The following is a 7,586-nucleotide window of genomic DNA, read 5'->3' as shown; positions in this document are numbered from 1 at the left end:
CAAAGTACATAAGAACATTCTGAACCCCCAAATGCTGTATTAAGGTCACACACGTTTTAAATTAGGGCCCTCTGTTCTCACTCATAAATGTCTCAAACTTTCAACTTCTGATCTGAAACTTTTGGTGTTTGAATATTGTAGCAGTAGCCACTGGAATTAGTAGATACTGACCCTTGTGCCATATGACAGGGTGTATGTAACTGTTCATGACCCTGGCCAGGTTCATGTGACTTAAGCGAAGAAATTAAGGTTAGCCCATCACTAGAGCTCCTGCAGGCTGGATCTTTATAATGCAAGTAAAGATGACTGGGTTCTGAATTAGTCTATCAGTATAAAGTACGCTTACATAAATAATATTATTAGATTTAAATAATCTTCTTCCCATTCACATGACATCAATCATATTCATAAGCATAAGGAAAGCAAAACGTAGCTCAGTCTCACTGGCTTCAAATGTGTGGTTGTTACCAGTGAATGCCTGAGCATTTCTCTTTTATGTTTTCAGCTCAGGTTTTTTAAAATTATTTTTGGTATTGTTTCTTTGTTGTTTTTCTTTTGTTCTAACTATCTGCAAGACATGTTACATGACAAGCACTGAGCATCTGTTTATGTGGAGCATTCTAGGAAATGGAGAGTTATAAATATGTATGTCTGATGATAATATGGAACTCTGACAAAGATACTCCTGCCTGTGCTTTTTGGAGTTGACAATACAAAACTATGGTTTATAGAAATAATGGTAAAAATAACATTCTAAAAATGTACTAGTTGCCAAAATAATCAAAAATATAAAAATGTTTTTAGTCCTGGGTAGAAAAGCACTTCTTTGAAATATTTGCAGAAAAATATCCCTGCATCTCCCTGTCCCTCAAGATCCATTTTCTGCAAAGCTCTTTAAATGTGAGAGAGTATAGAGTTTTGCAACAGTTTACTGCTAAATTCACAATGCTGGCGACAAAGTCATTCTTAAAAAATGGGATAGACTTCTCCCAGGAGTTGATCTCTGGTCAGGTTAATGGATTATATGGGCCAGACTATGCCTGTGACTACTCCTTACCCAGTAACGCTGCTGAGAAAGCACGTGAGATCCAGTCTGGTAAGAGAGAGATTCTGGGAGCCCAGCACCCCGACCCTCTGGATAACCTTTCCAACAGAGCAAGAATACATCAGGGTCATGCTCATGCCTTTACAGTGACAGGAAAGCAGTGAGAACAACCTTCCTAAAGGTGCTATAAGACAACAGCATCTCTACATCTGTCTGATTATAGAAAGATTGACTCTTTTGAAATTACTTCTAATTTGTGTAGTTTGAAACAACCACCGTCAAGACTGCTGGTCAGCTCATGTCTGGCTGATTGTTCAGCTGCATGTTTTGATTTTAAAGATTTGATTTTATGAGGTTGTCCATTGTCCCTTACATGGCACATTAGCTGAGATTGGTAGGATGTAAAATTGACATTTTGGAACTCATACTTACATGCTATTATAAATAATTTTCAGAAGACCTCTGCCACAGCAAAATGCAGAAATAGCCTGAAATGGTTTGGTGCATTAAATTGGGTGGAGGTTTTTGTCCCTATTGACTACAATAAGATCATTGTGTCCCAGAGTCTTTATCACACCATGTAACTGGGTTTTGGAACCTTGCTGCTGTGGGCAGCTTGATCTCACTGCCAGTGATACTGGTGGCAAAATCCAAATTTTTGTTGTCTTTGTCAGAATCAGGATTGGGCTGCCCAGTGCCTGCAGCACAGAAGTTGGGTGGCTCCTCAGAGTCGCTGTGGGTGTACAGTGATTGCTCACTCTTCTTTATCTCAAAGAGCTGCATCAAGGGCTGCTCCACAGCAGTGAAACTAACACAGCTCAGAGTATGAGAAAAGCACACCAAAACTGAACAAATTCACTTCTGAAATTTAAATCCCTTGTAAAAGGTGGAAAGATTACAGGTATCAATTCTGGCATGTCTCTTGGGTTGGTCATTGCCTTTGAAGAGACCCTGGCCTCAGATCAGGGGAACTTGCTTTGCATTACTTGGTGGTAGCCAAGTGGGATGGGCGGTGCCGGATGGAGCCTCCAGAGATGAGTGGGAAGGAGCACTGGTGCTGTGGCATCCGTGGGGCTGGCTGAGGGCCATGGTGTTCTCCCAGGATGGCCATCGTGGCCCCGTGGGGTGGGCCTGGTGGGCACTGCAGGCTGTCCAGGATGTGGCTCCCCCAGGAGAGTCCCATGGTGGTGACCATCAGGGTGTGTTCCCAGCAGGGACCAGCAGTTCCTTGTGCTGGTCCCTGATATTTGTGTTAGCAAAGCACAAAAATGTGTGAAATCCAAACCCTTTGCCATCCCTCCAGCTTAGTGGTTCTGTTTGAAAAACAATTACATAAGATGCCACCTAAGGCAAATTGTATAAAATTAAAATAAAGGGTACAGTGGTATATCCTCAAATTTCATGTCGGTGGGAAGTTTTAAAATCCTCAGCCTTCCAGAATTCCTGTGGTCCAGTGCTTGGTCACAAGGGGAGAAAGTACAGTAATCCCGCATAGAAATAAATGTGACTGAATCCTGTTTGCTTTCAAATAATCACATTTATTTACATCAGTTTAACCTCCATTTAAAATGTCATGTATATCTCAGCTAGATTAATGCATGTGAAAAAAATAGCCTCTGTGGGAAGTGTTTTGAGTAAGCAATTTGTTTTGCTGGTAATTAATGGATTCTTACCTAAAGTACAAGTTATAAATAAAAATAAACTAACAGTGAGTGGTAGTTTGCCGCTGTCATTCAAATAGTGGACAGTTGGGTAATTACAGACCATCAAAGAACTGCTGCACTGCTGATTATTATCTTTTAAGAATTTGCCAGCCTTTCATCGTTCAAAAGAAACTTGCATTGAAGTCTTTAAATATATGCTATTAATAAAATAAACCTATTAAGTGGTGTGATGGTTGGTATTTACAGCTCACACAGGGGAACAAGTCACCTTTCCTTTGTTGCTTTGTCTGATACAGAATACCACATTGTGAAATTGGCAGCCAAATCTCATTTAGCCACGTGTATCCGTGTCAATACCAGGGGCTTCATTCTGCAAAAGTCTAAGCAGCTTGGCTAAGAAGAGGAGCTTTGGAGCAGAGTTGGACTATACCTCTGGAGAAAGTTACTCAAGTGTCTGTAAGGCCAGATCCTGATAATGTCAGAAAATCCATGTGCATGAAGCTCATGTGCAAACCTTTGAACTGAAACCAAAAATCATCAGTGAGGAAGATGTAGCCATAGTTGCATCTGCTCTGAACTAGAAATGCATATAACTTCTATCACATTTTTATACATACACTTATGTCATGTGTTGCTAAGATTTCTTATTTAAAAATCCTCATGAGTAATACCTTAATATGTATTTACAGAATTTAATTTTCAAAACTAAGCTAGATGCTAGGCACAGAATTATTTTTCACAGTTGTGACTCTCCATTTATCTAATATCAGAATAATCAAACCATACATTTCCATGGTAATCTTAGTTAAAAGCTGGATTTAGGATGGAAATGATGTTATAGATATCCCTTTTCCTCATAGAGGTAAACCCACATTTAATACATCCCAGACTGTGATTCTTGTACTGACTAGAAGTAACATTTGAATCATAATATTGAAAAATGTGTTGATGCACACAGTGGTGCTGGAGACAGTGAACTTTCTGTGCTGGGGAGGAGGGGACACGCAGCGCAGAGCTCACTGTGATAGGTCTCCATCAGAACTGAGCAGAGCTCTCAGAGCATGTCAGGATCCAGCGCTGCTGTGCTCATCTGCCTGCAAGCCCTGCACAGGCAGCAGACTCGTTGTCTCCAGCAAGGAGGCATCCCCCACCTCAGCTGATCTATATGGTGTGTCTGCCTGTTTATCTCATGTTTATATCAGAATAAAAGAGTCACTCCTGCGTCTTTCATTCAGAATACTTGAGTATTCATCTTCCATTCAGTAATAGAATCAAGAGATTGGATTACTCATCTCAGTAACATTGCCAGGATGGGGATTGTAAACATCTGTAAACAGAACACAGAAATTATAAATAATATAAAACAAATGCTAAATATTGCACTCTTTGGTTGCTTTCATTGAGCCAAAGTCTAATAATCATTAAGGCATATAAAAAATATAGAGACATATGGGTTAAAGGAAAGGTCAGTTGCAGTCCACAGCTATTTTTAATTCATTGAATTGTTTTTAGCAGGCATATCTCTATGTAGCAGAATCTCATGCCCATTTTCAGCAAAACATCCCTAAATTCATCATACATGAAAACAGAGCTGGAGGAAGAGGAAATGAACAATTTTCTAATTTATGCAATTTAAGAGAAAAAGGGGGGGGTCTTTAATGACCATTAGCTGATGAAATACAAATTATCTGTACCTACCAAGCTGCAAAAGCCTGTTGAAGATGGCAGAAATGCTGCTTTTAAAGGCTTCTGGAGTCTTGTGAGATTAGTTTTGTTATAAATCTGCTTGTGTGTCATTGAACTGGATACTGTGATTTGTAAAAGAGCATAAATACAATTTTAATCATTAATATCATCATATTTTTGATGTGTTTTAGCTTGATGGTTTTGGCATAATATTTTAACATGTTCTAAAAAATCCTCAGTTAAAAAATGAAAGCATTTCAGAAAATAATCTATCTTGAGGTTGCTTGAGAATTTAATTGAGATTGATTTTAACATTACAATTGCGTTATCTTAATCTAAAAAAAAAATGAAAATTTCTAGGTACACTGACAGACTCATGCACACCTGTGGGAGTTTTTTTGAGGGGTGGGGGTTGGGGGTTTTTTGTTTGTTTGCTTGTTTTTTTAAATAAACTGCAAGGAAGAAAAAGATTACACCTCTGAGAATTTGGAAATGCCAATCACATGAATACCTAAGGAAAGCAATTGTTAAAGTGCTCCAAGTGTTAACAGAATTTTCCCAAGATAGTTAATGTGGTAATGACAAGTGTAGGAAGGGCTATAAAACTTAGAAATATGCTGTACACAATCATGTGTTCTTTATATTTTGTATCTACTCTTAGGTAGTCAGTTGTGGAAGCTGAAGTGATGTACAGTGTATTAGCAGAGAGTGTGGAAATACAGGAAAAGCTAATGGTACTACAGTTACAGGATGGCTGAATGGAAAACTGAAAATGTTGGATCATGTTCTTTTGAAAAACTGTAAGAAGCTGTAATGCTGGATCATTAGGAGTCTCTTCAGTAGCAACTGGGATGTGTTACAGTGGAGGTTTATTATTATACCATTTTTTTATGAAGAAGAATTTAAAATATTTACAATGATGGTTTGGAGACAGTAAATAATTGCAATACAAACTTGAGGAAATCTAGAAAGGCTTTTATGTAAGGAAAGAAAAGTGAGAAAGGAGAAGAGAAAAGGAATAGTTTTAGACCTTTCAGGCCTAGAGGGTTTCTGGGCAGGTGAAATGATGAGATTTTACATGTTGTCTGACTATTCTTGGGCTTATTATTAGGGCCTTACATCACAGCCTCAAGGAGAAGGAGGAGGACTTCGGTATTGTCAGAATGTGCTGCAGTGCACAGCCTGTGTTTCCCTTTCCTGGGAGGGTTATGTTGCGTGTGAAGGGCAGTGTTCTGCATAGAAGTAGAGATATCTGAATGGAAGACCCCTTCCCCTAGGGGTGGCACATCTCACTAAATGTTCTGGTTGCTTGAGCCAGGGGCATTTTGACCAAAATATATTAAACTTTGGAGATGTGACCTCTTCTGTTCTTTTTTTATTAAGTAGCGCATGTGATTCTGTATTTAGGGGCAATTTTTCATCTTATTCACACTTAGTGAATTGCATGCATGTGGAAAAGGAGAGAGAATTAGCTTGTGTGTGCTTCTGAAATAATTGTTAGTATAGTCTAATATTAGTTATTATAAAGTCCTTCTGAAGTTGGTCATGGCAAGGACAATGGCAAAAAAGGATTGTAGTTCCTCATAACACTCTAGCTCTGTCTTACCTTCTATGGACCACCTTAGCTATATTAAATGTCCAAACAAAAATCTTTGTACACTGTATTCATACTTTTAGACATCTATCATGCTTTTATTTTACCTTTCATTTCCTTGGCAGATGATACTATAGGGAATTAAGGTAAAGTGCAATCATCTGTCCAGTTTCTTTCCTATAGCCATATTGTGTATTATACTCTCAGACCCCACAGTGTTCTGCAAGAGATTATACAAGAAATGATAAATCCTCAGTAGGAGCCATCAAAGCATCATTGCCAGTTTGTAGCCGCCAAGAAGACCCTCACATCTCTTTCACTGTCACTGCATTATTGATTAGCTTGTGAAATACTGAAGCTGTATTGATTGCAAATATTTAGGGATGAAAAGGGAAACATTGTCCTCAAAGGTATTTGCAGTCTTCTCTCCTCTGTTAGAGATCTTTCTTCCCTTGTATTTCTCTGTCTGTCTTCTACCTATTATGTACAGGAGGCTGACGTGTTCATCTGAGGGCACTGGGAAGGTGGGCAAACAGCTGCCTCACCCTGCTGGGGCCAGCAGCCACCAAAAACCTGAAAGAGGTAAACGAAGGACAGTGCTTACGTAAATATTGCTTGATTCCTTTTGCACACACATGCATTTCGACAGAAATTATAGGAAGCAAAACCCATTTCCTGTTTGTCTATCTTTTCATTAATTTGTATTTTAAAATTATCTTAATGATTCAGGTCATGAGGCCCGAAGCAGTCCTGCCTAAGATAGCACATAACTGGCTGATATTCTGGTCCCATCAGACACCAGAGCTGCTGAAATCACAGCGCATTCTGTCAGGAGACTCATGGGTTCTCCTAATCCAGTTACAGGAACACTGTGCAGGCAAGCTAAAATACAAGACCTGAGAAAAATCTTAGGTTGTCGATCCATTCGGGTGAGAGCTGAAAAAAGACTTTGCAAATGCAGAGCTGTAAAATACACAACAAAACAATTCCCTGCAAATTCAACAAGTTAACTCTTGCTGTCCCTTCTCCAGGAAGTGCCTGCTTAGGAGGGATGCTGGCACATGCAGGTGGTTTCTGCCTGGTTATTGTACAGTTAGTTCTCTGCCTGGTACTTAAGCTGAAATCATTAACATGTGTCTTGTGTGTTACCTGAATGAAAGGCGAGTTCACGGGTTATTACTGCCCATTTTTTCTCTTTGCTCCTGCACTTCCCTGTTTCGATTACAAATCGCCCTCCAGGCACAAAGCAAGCTGGACACCTACAGTGCAGCTAAAGAGTTATTTGCTCCCTAGGTGGACACTAATGAATGACTGCAGTGCTGCCCTGAGTGAGGGGGTCCCCACTATTAAAGTTTAATAGAAAGATCTGAGAAACTGGGGGCCAAGAGTAGGAGGAGGGGACAGGAGGCTGTGAGTAACTCTCCAAGTGCCTTCTCTGTTCCTTTGCTGTAGTGGAGATTATTCCATCCTTTAGGACAGGAGCAACAGGAGACAGGTCAGTTCTCTCTGTGTTCTTCTTTTGCCTTTTGTCTCACTGCAAGATATTGAAACTGCAAAAATATGGTGGCTCCTTTCCACCATAAAATTTCTGAAAGCA

This window comes from Corvus brachyrhynchos, unplaced genomic scaffold (assembly GCF_000691975.1).
Source record: "Corvus brachyrhynchos isolate BGI_N302 unplaced genomic scaffold, ASM69197v1 scaffold167, whole genome shotgun sequence".
Classification (NCBI taxonomy): domain Eukaryota; kingdom Metazoa; phylum Chordata; class Aves; order Passeriformes; family Corvidae; genus Corvus; species Corvus brachyrhynchos.
Note: the sequence above shows the minus strand (reverse complement) of the source record.